Source organism: Dendrobates tinctorius, unplaced genomic scaffold (assembly GCF_039654945.1).
Source record: "Dendrobates tinctorius isolate UK_male_01 unplaced genomic scaffold, ASM3965494v1 ptg000022l, whole genome shotgun sequence".
Lineage (NCBI taxonomy): Eukaryota > Metazoa > Chordata > Amphibia > Anura > Dendrobatidae > Dendrobates > Dendrobates tinctorius.
In genome coordinates, this window is record NW_027361690.1 from 91,792,458 (window position 1) to 91,807,905 (window position 15,448).

Genomic DNA, 15,448 nt, shown 5'->3' on the forward strand with positions numbered 1-15,448 from the left:
CGCGTGTACAGGGTGTACGGAGCGGAGCTGCGCGTGTGTGAGGTGTACGGAGCAGAGCTATGTGTGTACAAGGTGTACAGAGTGGAGCCGCTTGTGTGTGAGGTGTACGGAGCGGAGCCATGTGTGTACAAGGTGTACGGAGCAGAGCCGCGCGTGTGTAAGGTGTACAAAGCGGAGCCGCGCGTGTGCGAGGTGTACGGAGCGGAGCCATGCGTGTACGAGGTGTACGGAGCGGAGCCACGTGTTTACGAGGTGTACGGAGCAGAGCCATGTGTGTACAAGGTGTGCGGAGCAGAGCCGCGTGTGTGCGAGGTGTACGGAGCAGAGCCATGTGTGTACAAGGTGTACAGAGCATGGCCACATGTGTAAAAGGTGTACGGAGCAGAGCCGCATGTGTGTGAGGTTTACAGAGTGGAGTCAGAGCCGCATGTGTGTGAGGTTTACGGAGTGGAGTCGTGTGTACTGAGTGGAGCCTTGTGTGTGCAAAGTGTACAGATCGGAGCCATGTGTGTACAAGGTATGAAAAGCGGAACCGTGTGTGTATGAGGTGTGCAGAGCCATACGTGTACAAAATGTATGGTGGGGAGCATTCATACCTCCCAGCGAGACAGTCCTGATTTTGAGAGAGAGTCTGCCCCACTGCCCCAGCCAGGAGCTTACTTTTCCGATGGACACAGGAGTACACGGCGGAGCCCCGAGGAGCACTTTAAAATTCGCACGTGACGTTCCACGGGAAGTGAAGTGCTAGAAGCTGACCGGAAATTAGGTAATTTCTGGAGGAGATTGTGATGGAACCATGGAGGCACTTCAGGGAATGCTTCAGATCCATCACCGTGTCCTCCTCCAACAGCGCGGACAGCGGGATCGCATTGGACTCGGGGATGCCAGCCTTGTGAGTGGATCATGATATGTCCTGCATCAGGAGGCTCAGGTGGGCATTACAATGGGAGCTGGGCTGCTATAGTATCTTTATAGAATCTTTCTTTCTTTCTCTCTGATCTTTCTTTCTCTCTCTTTCTCTCTCCCTTCTTTCTTTCTTTTATTCTTTCTCTCTGTTCTTTCTTTCTTTCTTTCCCCTCTTTCTTTCTCTCTCTGTTCTTTATTTCTCTCTCTGTTTTCTTTTTTCGCACTCTCTGTTCTCTCTTTCTTTTCCTCAGTACCAGTCAGTGTGCCCACAGTACCAGTAGAATAAGAGGGGTAGGAAACTAGGTGGCACTGGTCACATTGAGCCTCTCATACTTTTTACTGGTGTATAAACATAAGCCCTGAGCACCCCCATAAAGTGGGCCAGCCCCAGACAACAGGGTACAAACAAATCACTATTACTATCAGTCCAAGTGGACAATTATATACGTAAAGTTAATGATGTCCCTGTGCCAAGCAGTGCGGAGGATCAGAATACACTGAGGAGACCAGAGCAGTGGGGTATGGCGAGAAGAATTATATGCTGTATGAAGTAATATATGGGGCCCATTATGCTGTATGAAGTAATATATGGGGTCCATTATGCTGTATGAAGTAATATATTGAGCCCCTTATACTGTATGAAGTAATATATGGGGCCCATTATACTGCATGAAGTAATATATGGGGCCCATTATACTGTATGAAGTAATATATGGGGCCTATAATACTGTATGGAGCATTATGTGGGGATAGGGGATGACTTTCTGTTTGTTGTGGATCTGACCGCTGGGACCCCCCATGATCCTGGGAAACATAGCTTTGAAGAGCACCATGTAAATGGAGCTGTGGTCAATCATACGCACTGTGGTGCCATTCACATGTGGCTCCTCAAATAACTCCATTAAGAGAGTGATGAGGGGACGACAAAGTATAGCAAAAGGGTGAGGAGTGTTATAGTTTTTGGGCTGGTGGGATTTGTGTGGCAGGGCTGCATTTTTGTTCCAGTCTGGCCCTGTGTCAGGCCTATTATTGCCATCAATGACCCTTGTTCTAGATACTTCTGTGTTGTTCTAAAGCTCCCAACAGTCCCAGATTTGGTGGGACAATCCCGTTTTTGATTGCATGTCCCGCTGTCCCAGGAGGTAGCTTATTTTTCCCGCATTTCACTGAGCCGCCACGCCCCCCCAGACAGACCCACCGGCCACCGCAGCCCCACAGTGATGAATCCCAGCAATGACATCTCCAATCGCTGGGTTCTTCAGTGCGCACAGGACCTGTGATGAGGTCACAGGAGGGGAGGAGTCAGGGGGGTCACATGATCAGGGGTGTCCGGCCCCGATCATGTGACCCCTGACTCCTCCCCTCCTGTGACCTCATCACAGGTCCTGTGCGCACAGCCCTGACCCCTGTCTGCAGGACTCTGCTGTGCTCAGCTGGTTGTCATGGTGCTGGATGAGGTGAAGTTTCTGTGTGGGGTCAGGAGGAGTTTTCAGTGTGGATGTAGCAGAGCTGCGCATGTACAAGGTGTACGGAGCAGAGTCGCACGTGTGCGAGGTGTACGGAGCAGAGTCACATGTGTATGAGGTGTACGGAGCAAAGCCGTGTGTGTACGAGGTGTATGGAGCAGAGCCGCATGTGTACGAGGTGTACGGAGCAGAGCCGCATGTGTACGAGGTGTGTGGAGTGGAGCCGTGTGTACGAGGTGTACGGAGCAGAGCCACGTGTGTACGAGGTGTATGGAGTGGAGCCGCACGTGTACGAGGTGTGCGGAGCAGAGCCACATGTGTACGAGGTGTACGGAGCGGAGCCACACGTGTACGAGGTGTGCGGAGCAGAGCCGCACGTGTATGAGGTGTGCGGAGCAGAGTCGCACATGTACGAGGTGTGCGAAGCAGAGCCGCACATGTATGAGGTGTACGGAGCGGAGCCATGTGTGTACATGATGTACGGAGCGGAGCCACGTGTGTACAAGGTGTACAGAGCAGAGCCGCATGTGTACGAGGTGTGCGGAGCAGAGCCGCACATGTACGAGGTGTACGGAGCAGAGCCACGTGTGTACGACATGTACGGAGCAGAGCCGCACGTGTACAAGGTGTACGGAGCAGAGTCGCACGTGTACGAGGTGTACGGAGCGGAGCCGGGTGTGTACGAGGTGTACGGAGTGGAGCCTATGTGTGTGCGAGGTGTACGGAGCAGAGCTGCACGTGTACGAGGTGGGCAGAGCAGAGCCACATTTGTACGAGGTGTACGGAGCAGAGCAACATGTGTACGAGGTGTACGGAGCAGAGTCGCACGTGTACGAGGTGTACGGAGCAGAGCCGCGTGTGTACGAGGTGTACGGAGCGGAGCCGTGTGTACGAGGTGTACGGAGCGGAGCCGCACGTGTACGAGGTGTGCGGAGCGGGGCCGCACGTGTACGAGGTGTGCGGAGCAGAGCCGCACGTATACGAGGTGTACGGAACAAAGCCACACGTGTACGAGGTTTACGCAGCGGAACCGCACATGTAAGAGGTATCTGGAGTGGAGCCGCGTGTGTATGAGGTGTGGGGAGCGGAGCCGCGTGTGTACAATGTGTGGTGAGTGGAGCCGCGTGTGTACGAGGTGTGGGGAGCGGAGCCACGTGTGTACGAGGTGTGGGGAGCGGAGCCACGTGTGTACGAGGTGTACGGAGGGAAGCCGCGTGTGTACGAGGTGTACGGAGCGGAGCCGCGTGTGTACGAGGTGTACGGAGCGGAGCTGGGTGTGTACGAGGTGTACGAAGCCACATGTGCATGAGGTGTACGAAGCGGAGCCGCATGTGTACAAGGTGTGGGAAGCGGAGTCGCGTGTGTACGGACCGGAGCCACGTATGTATGGGGTATGCAGAGCCGTGTGTGTACGGAGTGGAGCCATATGTGTACTGGATGTACCGAGTGGAGCCAAGTGTGTACGAGGCATACAAAGTGGGCTTTTCCCACGGAAACAGGAGTACACGGCGAAGCCCCGGGAAGCACTTTAAAACTCGCACATGACATTCCACCGGAAGTGATGTATTGGAAGCTGACCGGAAATTAGGTAATTTCATGAGGAGATTGTGACGGAACCAGGAATGCTTCAGATCCATCACATGTCCTCCTCCGACAGCGCGGACATCAGGATCGCCTTGGAATCAGGGATGCCGGCCATGTGAGCGGATCATGATATGTCTTGCACCGGGAGGCTCAGGTGGGCATTACAATGGGAGCCGGGCTGCTATTGTATCTTTATAGAATCTTTCTTTCTCTCTCTCTGTTTCTTTCTTTCTTTCTCTCTGTTTCTTTCTCATTCTCTGTTCTGTCTTTCCCTCTCTTTTTCTTTCTCTCTCTCTGTTCTTTCTTTCTCTCTAATCTTTCTTTTTTTCTTTCTCTGTTCTTTCTTTCTCTCTCTGTTCTTTCTTTCACCTCTTTCTTTCTTTTCTTTCTTTCTATCTGTTCTTTCTTTCTTTACTTCTTTCTTTCTCTCTCTCTGTTCTTTCTGTCTCTCTGTTCTTTCTTTCCCATCTTTCTTTCTCTCTATCTATCTCTCTGTTCTTTCTTTCTTCCCCTCTTTCTTTCTTTCGTTCTTTCTTTCTCTCTGTTCTTTCTTTCTTTCATTTTTTTCTCTTTCTCTCTCTCTGTTCTTTCTTCCTCTCTTTCTTTCTCACTATCGCTCTGTTCTTTCTTTCCCCTCTTTCTTTCTTTCTTTTTTTATCTGTTCTTTCTTTTTCTTTCTCTCTCTCTATTCTTTCCCCTCTATTTCTTTCTTTCGCTCTCCCTCTGTTCTTTTTTTCTGTCCCCTCTTTCTGTCCCTCTCTTTTTCTTTCTCTCTCTCTGTTCTCTCTTTCTCTCTTTCTCTCTAATCTTTCTTTTTTTCTTTCTCTCTCTGTTATTTCTTTCTCTCTCTGTTCTTTCTTTCACCTCTTTGTTTCTTTTCTTTCTATCTGTTCTTTCTTTCATTCTTTCTTTACTTCTTTCTTTATCTCCCTCTGTTCTTTCTCTGTCTCTCTGTTCTTTCTTCCCCTCTTTCTTTCTCTCTATCTCTCTGTTCTTTCTTTCCCCTCTTTCTTTCTCTCTGTTCTTTCTTTCTTTCATTTTTTTCTCTTTCTTTCTCTTTCTTTCTCTCTCACTGTTCTTTCTTCCCCTCTTTCTTTCTCACTATCACTCTGTTCTTTCTTTCACCTCTTTCTTTCTTTCTTTTTCTCTCTGTTCTTTCTTTCTTTTTTTCTCTTTCTTTCTTTTTCTTTCTCTCTCTAGTCTTTCTTTCTTTCCCCTCTTTTTCTTTCTTTCGCTCTCCCTCTGTCCTTTTTTCTGTCACCTCTTTCTTTCCCTCTGTGTTCTTTCTTTCTTTCTCTCGGCTCTTTCTTTATTTCCCCTCTTTATTCTTCTCAGTTCTGTCTTTCTTCCTCTTTCTTTCTCTCTCTCTGTTCTTTCTTTCGCTCTCTGATCTTTCTTTCTTTCCTTCCCCTTTCTTTCTCTCTCTGTTCATTCTTTCGCTCTCTGTTCTTTCTTTCACCTCTTTCTTTCTCTCTCTGTTCTTTCTTCTTTCTCTCTCTGTTATTTCTCTCTGTTATTTCTTTCTCTCTCGCTCTCCTTTCTTTCTTTCTCTCTCTATTTTCTTTTTTCTCTCTCTGTTTTCTTTCTTTCTTTTCCTTAGTACCAGTCAGTGTGCCCACAGTACCAGCCACTGTGCCCATAATGCCAGCCACTATGTCCCCAGTACCAGTCAGTGTGATCAGCAGTGCTAAATGGGTCAGGTTGGGCGTGGACATGGGTGTGACTAGTCGCAAAATGGGTGTGGTCGGGTGTGGCCTAAAATTTGCGGCGGCACATTTTGTCCCTCTTTCCCTTCTTCAAAAGTTGGGAGGTATGGTTGTTCTTGTATGTGCGTGTGATGGTGCTGACATCGTTGTGTTTGGACACCTTTTTTTTCTATTTATCTAAATCAAAATGTCCACTATTGTACTCAGTTTTACAGGATAGATATAAAAATTTACTTTGTGTGGGGGGGCGTCATTTTGCTGTTCGCCTCAGGCAGCAGAGAGGCTAGGTTCACCCCTGCTACTTCAGAACTTTTTTTTTCAGGATCAGCTTTGAACATGGCATCTAACAGCTTCTTTCTGCTGTCCTTTTCAATTACTCTGATAAAGGTCATTCTGACTGAAACCTTGGCCTGTTTTCTTGTACAGACTCTCTGCTGCACTAAGTTTGTGTGTGTTCACTCTTGAAAAATAAACTGAAGCAAATATCACATATAACAAATTTTATTTAGGCAAAAAAACACACTACCAAGACATAAAATAAAAGCATTTAAAAAAGGCCAAGAAAAAGGCCTACATAAATCCACTGAAGGTCCGTATAGGAACCAACAATACTCATCCCCCCTTGGCACAAGTAATGCAAATAATGTAGACAATTTTATGATGACAAAATCCTGGAACAAATGAGAGCAATATAAGTCAATTGATCATGGCTCATAAACAGAAGTTAGTGTCCCCCAAAAACCATGGAGAAACAATAGCAATAAGTAAAATTGCTCACTGTCAGGCATAGGTGCCCTTTAGATATATATTAAATAATTTAAATGAAATACATCAAAACCTCCAACATGCACCTGAAAATGCAATGAAAAAACCACGGACAAAATAGTACATTGATTTATATGACATCAAATACATTATAATGCAAAAAAAAGATGATTAAAGGCTTAAAAAGCCATAGACCACCATGTCATTAATAACCCCCAATATATAAAGGAGGGTAGAATGGAAAAACATGGTCAAGAGAGTAGATGTATTAGAAAGATGTAATGATACACCAAATAGACCAGGGGGTGCTGTGAGCCAGTATACCAGAAAAAATGACCCTACCAAAAATGCTCAAATGAAACAGGATAAGAAAATGCAAAGGTCAAGGAGCCATAATAAAGATTTAAAGAGAGAGGAATAAACCCTCTATAAGCACCATAGATGTATAAAGATAAGACCAGGATATATAAATTGTCAAGAAAGAAATAAAGACTTCATGAAGATATCATAATGAAAGCAAAACCTGCGGCCAACATGTTGGTAAATGGGGAGGGTGTCCCCACGCGTATCGCCACCTGGAGGCGTGGCTTCCTCAGGGAAAAGTGGACTAATCTATCCAGGTGCGTGCCTTTTATAGATGAGATCATTAGCAAAAATAACTTACATTTGAGCCGTGCGTTCGTAGTGTCAGGGTCCAGAAATGGCAGCCGTGCTTCGGACGCTTCCATGGAAGCGGCAGAAACCGAAAGTAAGCGCTTGCGCAGTAGATTAATGCTCGTCAGAGCGGCTGAAAAAATTTGCGCATGAGCAGTAAGGAATGGAATGTTAGTAAGCCGATGATAGAATGCCAAACACAAGATGGTGAGTAAGGGAAGCACATTCAGACCATAGAGGAACCATGATAGCGATAATTAAAGTAAATTATAAACAAAATATTCAAAATTCAAAAAAATATAAAAATACAGAAAATACAATAATATATTAATTCATGAATTAATATAATGAAAAAGCCGACCAATTTAAACAGATAAATTGCATGTTTGCGCAGTGGAATAAACATCCATGCGGCTACCTATGAGCCAAATACTATGACCAAGGCAACTTCCTTGGAAGCTGTAGAAACAAAAAATACGAACTTGAATAGTGGAGTAATACTCCTAGCAAAAAAGTAGCAACAATCAAGAAAGTGCACACATGCACAATAAAAGATGGCATCTTAATAAATCAGCCATAATAAACTAATTATATATACCATATTGTAGATGGTACATGCTCCCCAAAGTACACAAGTCCTTGCAAGCGCCCCCAGGGAGACCGATCGTCTTGGGCATCGGAAGCTTATTTGAACGTCCCTGTATGTATTTGGATTTCTATCTTCAACCTTTTGTTCTGTCTTTAGGATCTTACATCAGGGACTCTTCACATCTTGTTAATGAATGGGACGGCTTCACCATCAATGAGGATACTCTGATGATAACAATGGACGTTGAGTCTCTTTATACTTGTATTGATCATTCATTGGGTTTACGGGCTGTCTCTTTCTCTATCTTTAGCATTGGGTATGCAGGCCGTGCGCAGGTATGCGTTTGCCGGCACATGCGTCCTTTTGACAGTGCGCCGTCCTGTGCCAAACGCACCGTGTTGCATTTCGGTGTGCACGGTGCACCGTCAAAAGGACGCATGCGCCGGCAAACACATACATGCGCACGTCCTGCTTACCCAATGCTAAAAATAGGGTACGCAGGTCGCAAGCAGCGTCATGCGCTCATAGGCGGAGCTGACCGGAGGAGGTGCAGCCGTGGGCGGAGCTTTACGGCGGCCATGCGCATCCCTCCGCAGCTCCAGGAAACACTAGTGTGAAAGTAACCTTATACACCTACTCTGCTGACCATGTTTTTCCATTCTACCCTCCTTTATATATTGGGGGTTATTATTGCCATGGTGGTCTATGGCTTTTTAAGCCTTTAATCATCTTTTTTTGCATTATAATGTATTTGATGTCATATAAACCAATGTACTATTTTGTCCATGGTTTTTTCATTGCATTTACAGGTGCATGTTGGAGGTTTTGATGTATTTCATTTAAATTATTTAATATATATCTAAAGGGCACCTATGCCTGACAGTGAGCAATGTTACTTATTGCTATTGTTTCTGCATGTTTTTTGGGGGACACTAACGTCTGTTTATGAGCCATGATCAATTGACTCATAGTGCTCTCATTTGTTCCAGGATTTTGTCATCATAATTTTGTCTACATTATTTGCATTACTTGTGCCAACACGGAGGGGGAGGAGTATTGTTGTTTCCTATACAGACCTTCAGTGGATTTATGTAGGTCTTTTTCTTGGCCTTTTTTAAATGCTTTTATTCTATGTCTTGGTAGTGTGTTTTTTTGCCTGAATAAAATTTGTTATATGTGATATTTGCTTCAGTTTATTTTTTAAGGGTGATCGCTACCAATATACGCACTACTTTTTTTCTTGTTCACAGTCTGTTTTGTGTGTGGTAGCGGACCTCCTTTTTATATTTTGTAGTGCCCTCAAGTTTCTCTTTTCAAAGTTTGTGTGTGTTCAAATGCAATTTTCCAGTGGCGTGGTATTATACTGTAGGTCTGCACAGGAGCTGCGGAAGCCAAACAGCAGGATAGTTTTAATCAAGATCATTTGAAAAGTTGATTTTTTTAATTTAAATCCATTAAATCAATTCCGTTACCGTTTGTGTCTCCCCTATTTCCTCATAGATTGTAAGCTTGCAAGCAAGGCCCCTGTAATGTATAATAATTAGATCTGTCTCTTTAAGCAAGCCAGACTTATGGGACTTGGGGGGTGGAGACAAGAGGGATGAGAAGGGAAGTTTCAGTTTCACTTCTGGGTAGCATGGGAATGCAACTGTTATGCTGTGTGCTGGAGGACGAAGAATAAAACATATCTAAAGTTTAATACCTTGAATTCTTCATAACGTGTGGATATTACAACTGGCGACGAGGATGGGATATAATCACCTACTGCTGTGAGTACAGACTATATTTTACCGCTTCACACGCCTGCACCACTGAGAGACTCTATCATGGCTGACTACTTGCACACATTCCCACAATTTGATATGACTGATGTCATTAATCTCTCCCATAACTGGAGAAAATGGCTAAACAGATTTGAGAATTTCCTAGAAGCCATGGACATAAAGGAGGAGAAAAGAAAGAGAGCTTTGCTCCTGCATTGTGCAGGCACAGGAGTCTATGACATATACAGTACGTTACCTGCAGCAGAAACAGACACATACAGCAACTGCACTAAAGCTCTCACTGGCTACTTCAACCCCAAACAGAACATCAGATATGAAAGATATAAATTCAGGATTGCCAAGCAGCTTCCAGAAGAGTCCATAGACACTTATGTCACACGACTGAAAGAGTTAGCACATGGATGTGCCTTTACAGATGTAGATGATGAAATCCTAACTCAAATAATTGTCACCTGCTCGTCTAATAACCTAAGGTGTAAGGCTCTGCAGCAGGATATCTCTCTACATGATTTGCTCAAAATGGCCCGTGCTATAGAAATAGCAGATCATCAGCTACTGTAATGGAGAATGGGGATAAATTACATGTGCATAATCTCAAACAGAAAAATTTACCAGACAAACAAGCCCAGAAACAGAAGAAATGTTATAGATGTGGACAGGATTTCCCTCACCACCAGAACAAATGTCCAGCTATGGGACAAACCTGCAGTAAATGTGGAAAAGGGAATCATTTTGCAGCTGTTTGCAAATCAGCGCACTACAAGCCTCCGCTGCCTATGACAAAATCTGCAGATGTAAAAGTAATAAATCAGGACACAGAAGAAATGTCTGCGACTGAGAACTATGTGTTCACTACCTCTGTCACTGGTTCAGTACAGTCTCCCTGTGTTACACTCTCAATCTGCAACACTGACATTACCTTTACAATAGATACAGGAGCTTCAGTGGATATCATAGATGGCACTACATATGAACAATTGAAAACAAGGCCAGTCTTACAACAAGTGCAGACTAAAATCTTTCCTTATGGATCTAAAACACCTCTAGCTATAATGGGACAATTTGATGCTGAAATTAGATATAAAGAAAACAGGCAGAAAACCACTTTCCACACATTACAAGGATCGGGAGGCTGTCTTCTCAGCTATCACACTGCCTTGGAGCTAGGGCTCATCCAGATTATTCATACCATAACTGACCCTGCGGATATGGATGTACAAACTATGGTGAACAGCTTTCCCTCCCTATTTAGTGGCTTGGGAAAACTAAAGGACTCTCAAGTACACCTTCATGTGGATGACAATGTTCGTCCAGTAGCCCAGCCTCACAGGCGTATTCCATTTCACCTGAGACAGAAGGTAGAAAAGGAACTCCAATTGCTCATGGATGAGGACGTTATTGAAACTGTTACTGGTCCCACTCCGTGGGTCTCTCCACTTGTGGTAGTTCCAAAACCAAAGACTCCTGATCAAGTGAGACTGTGTGTTGACATGCGCCTGCCCAACACCGCTATCCAGAGGGAAAGACATATCTCACCTACGATTGATGACATCATTCATTTATTAAATGGAGCCACCGTCTTCTCAAAGCTCGACCTCAATAAGGGATATCATCAATTAGAACTGAGTCCAGAGTCCCGATACTTGACCACATTTTCCACCCATGTGGGCCTCAGAAGATACAAAAGATTGACTTTTGGAGTCTGCTCAGCAGCAGAAATTTTTCAGGATGCAATAAGGAGTGTCATTCAACACATCCCAAATGCCTTTAATTACAGTGATGACATATTGGTTTTTGGTAAAACTCAAGCTGAGCATAATCGTGCTCTATATGCTATCTTCGAATGTCTGCTTTCTGCTGGACTCACTTTAAACAAAGAGAAGTGTGAGTTTGACAAGGGTTCATTAGAATTCTATGGTCACATCTTCTCGGCAAACGGAGTACAACCAGACCCCAAGAAAGTGGAAGCTATCAGAACAGCCTCAATTCCACAGGATGCCAGTGAAGTGCGTTCTTTCCTTGGAATGGCAAGTTACTGTGCTAGATATATTCCGAATTTTTCAACAATCAGCAATCCACTACGGGAACTTACAAAACAAAGTTGTATTTTTCAATGGTCCCAAGACTGTCAGACCTCTTTTGAAACAATTAAAAATGAACTCTGCTCGACAACTACTATGGCTTATTTTGATCCAGCTCTTCGAACTGAACTGATTGTGGACGCCAGTCCCGTGGGACTGGGTGCTATTCTAGCGCAGTACAAGGATAACAATCAAAATCCTCACATCATTTCTTATGCAAGTAAGAGTTTAACAAACACTGAAAGAAAATATTCTCAACCTGAAAAAGAAAGCTTGGCAGTTGTCTGGGGATGTGAACACTTTCACTTATTTCTCTTTGGAGCTCCCTTCACCATTGTCACAGATCATCAAGCACTTCTTACAATTTTTGGAAATCCCAGAGCTAAAATGCCTGCACGAATTGAACGATGGGTCCTACGTCTACAGGACTACAACTATAACATTGTTCACAAACCTGGAAAATACAGCAATCCGGCTGATTATCTTTCAAGACATCCTATTAATGATGATATACCTGTGCATTCCTCCATTGAAGAATACCTACGTTTTGTTACAGATCATGCCGTGCCAAAAGCACTTTCTCTTGATCAATTTATAAATGAAACAACAAAAGACAAGACACTCTGTGCCCTAATACAAATCATCCAAAATCGAAGGTGGCATGAAATTCAAAAGGAAAAATTTCCTGATTCTGAGATTGATCTGAAAGAGTTAAAACTATTCTCAAACGTACGTGAGGAATTATCAGTCACTGAAGAACACCTCATTCTTCGAGGTACCAAACTAGTTGTACCTAAGACTTTGCGTAACTTAGTCATACAGATAGCATATGAAGGTCATTTAGGAATTGTTGGCACAAAGAAGTTACTCAGAGAAAAAGTGTGGTTCCCAAATATGGATCACTTGGTGGAAGAAAAGATTAGACGCTGTTCTACTTGTCAATTAATCACTCCATCATCAACCTTAGAGCCATTACAAATGTCTCCGTTACCCACTGCTGTCTGGGAGGAAGTGGCAGTCGATATATATGGACCATTGCCAAATGGCCAATACATTCTCGTAACAATTGATGAATATTCTCGATACCCTGTCATTTCATTTATCTCTTCAACATCTGCTAATAATGTTATACCAGAGCTGGACGACATTTTCTCGGCATATGGTATTCCAAGAGTGGTCAAAACAGACAATGGACCTCCATTCAATGGACATGTGTTTACACAATTTTCTGAATACTTGGGATTCAATCACAGGAAAATCACACCTTGCTGGCCGCAAGCCAATGGAATTGTGGAACGTTTTATGCGCACTCTGGGGAAACGTATCAAGGCAGCGAGTCTGGAGCACATCCCACTGAAACAGTCATTATACAAATTCATGCGTAATTACCGCAATACGCCACACTCCACTACTAATGCTGCTCCAGCTCATTTAATGTTCAGCAGAACCCTGCGTATACGTCTCCCTGATGTGACCAGCCATCCCCGACCGAGTGACTCCTCAGTGAGATCCACAGATTTCTCCAACAAACAAGCCATGAAACGTTATGCAGACAGAAGGCGAAGGACACAGTCAAGTGCCATCGAAAGAGGGGATGTCGTGGTGGTACGTCAAAGACCAACCAACAAGACCTCACCTGTATATGGTCCTGCAAAATATTATGTTACTAAAAGGAAAGGCAGCATGATCACAGCTGAACGAGATGGACACTCCATAACGCGAAATTCTTCAAATTTTAAAGTCATACCGCAGAATGATGACAATGAACTCTCTTTGGTGGAAGATTTGGTATCCGATGGTGGAGAGGACCAACAAGAGGTAGCTGGTCCATCAATAATGAACCCTCTCAATGAGCCCAGACATTATCCTACACGAGAGAGAAGAGCTCCATCGAGGCTTATTGAAGAAGTGTAATTACAGTTTTGTTTTTTTTTGTTTTCTCTGGTTTTGGAATTGAACAAATAAGACAAAACGGACATATGATTTCTTTGGACGTTTTCATGTTGTTGCATTTATCAGTAATATGGGTTATTTATAGAAAAAAAAAAAGGGGGATGATGTAATGTATAATAATTAGATCTGTCTCTTTAAGCAAGCCAGACTTATGGGACTTGGGGGGTGGAGACAAGAGGGATGAGAAGGGAAGTTTCAGTTTCACTTCTGTGTAGCATGGGAATGCAACTGTTATGCTGTGTGCTGGAGGACGAAGAATAAAACATATCTAAAGTTTAATACCTTGAATTCTTCATAACGTGTGGATATTACAGCCCCCGCCCCCACTCCTTTTGATATCTGAGTTATGCTTATTCTGTAAAGTCTTTATTGTCTGTACAAGTCTCCCCTAAAATCACTGCAGAAAATGTTGGTGCTATAAAAATAACAATTATTATTATTATTATTATTATTAATAATAACTGTAATAAATTTCAAAAATATTTAGATTTTGAGCCAATTTATTTAAAGAACTTTTTGACATAAAAAAATAGCACAGCAAGTTATGGTTAAAAAATAATAAAATTATATATTCTCCACTGGTCTAACCTCCTTCTTTCCATCACATCACAAATGCACAGTGGATTCCTGTGAAGACTGGAATACCTCATTGCCTTACTATAGGATATGTCAGGGTTCTGTTTTGCTGTCTGTTGTTTTAATTTGCACTTTCCTTACTGTCAAATGGCACAAAAATATGATGAGTCTCCAATTAGAGTTAAATGGGGACTTTATTCAGGATCAACTAGGGGAGGGGGGCAAGCAAGACATTTGACATGGGCACAGTAAGTAGCGAGGTGCCATTGATCCTCAAATGCCTTGAGGCGAGGTTAGCTTCTCACCTCATGTAGTGGTCTGAGGGGTCTCTGATGTCTTGTCTTAAAATCTGTGTACTAAGATCACAAATTCAGCTGAATGTAATGGTGGAGCAGTCTAGCTGTTTGCAACAACTCACAGTATATCTGTCACGTCTCCGTCAGATTTGGGGCCTGCTGTTCCGGTCGCAGCCACTAGGAGGCGCCGGACCGCCACTTCGCCGTCAGACTCGGGGACGGCTGTTCCTGCCTCGGCCACTGGGAGGCGCCGTGGTTCTATTACGTCACCGTCAGACTCAGGGCCTATGGTCCCAGCTTTAGCCACTAGGAGGCGCCGGTCTGTCACGTCACCGTTGGATTCGAGGCCTGCTGTTCCGGTCACGGCCACTAGGAGGCGCCGGACCGCCACTTCACCGTCAGACTCGGGGACGGCTGTTCCTGCCTCGGCCACTGGGAGGCGCCGTGGTCCACCCGTGAGTTATGGTGGTGACAGAGAAGTGGCTCCTGCGCAGGCATCTGGTGGGCGCAGGCTCCGCCCCTCTGTCAGTCATCAGGGGGTTACTGCATCACCGTCTGGCCTGGTCCTGGGGGCGGTCCTAATGACATCATCAGTCCAGGAACCTGTGAGGGATGACCTGATCCCTCAAATACCTTGGGACTGGTCTTGCAAGCCGCCGGATATATTCTTGGTTCCCCTGTGTGTTACTTAGTGATTGATTTCTGTTTGACTCTGACCTCAGCCTGGATTTCTGACCCCTCTTTTGCCTGACGATTCTGTACTTCTGCTACTCTCCTGGTTTGTGACCTTGGCCTGGATATTCTGACTCTGCTACTTCCTAACGATTCTGTACCTCTGCCGCCCTCCTGGTTTTTGACTCTGACCTTGGCCTGAAATTGACTCTGCTATTGCCTGCCGTTTTTGTACTTCACTCTGACGACCGTCCTGCTCTGGCCGCTGCTCATATTCAGACAGCTACCTCCTGGGCTCTGTTGTAAATCCAGATCCCTGTATAGGGGTAAAGGGTATCAGTGTTTCTCGGGGTGTTGCCTGGCTGCAGCCCAGAACCGCAGACGGACGTTACATTATATCCGGCCATAAAATTAAC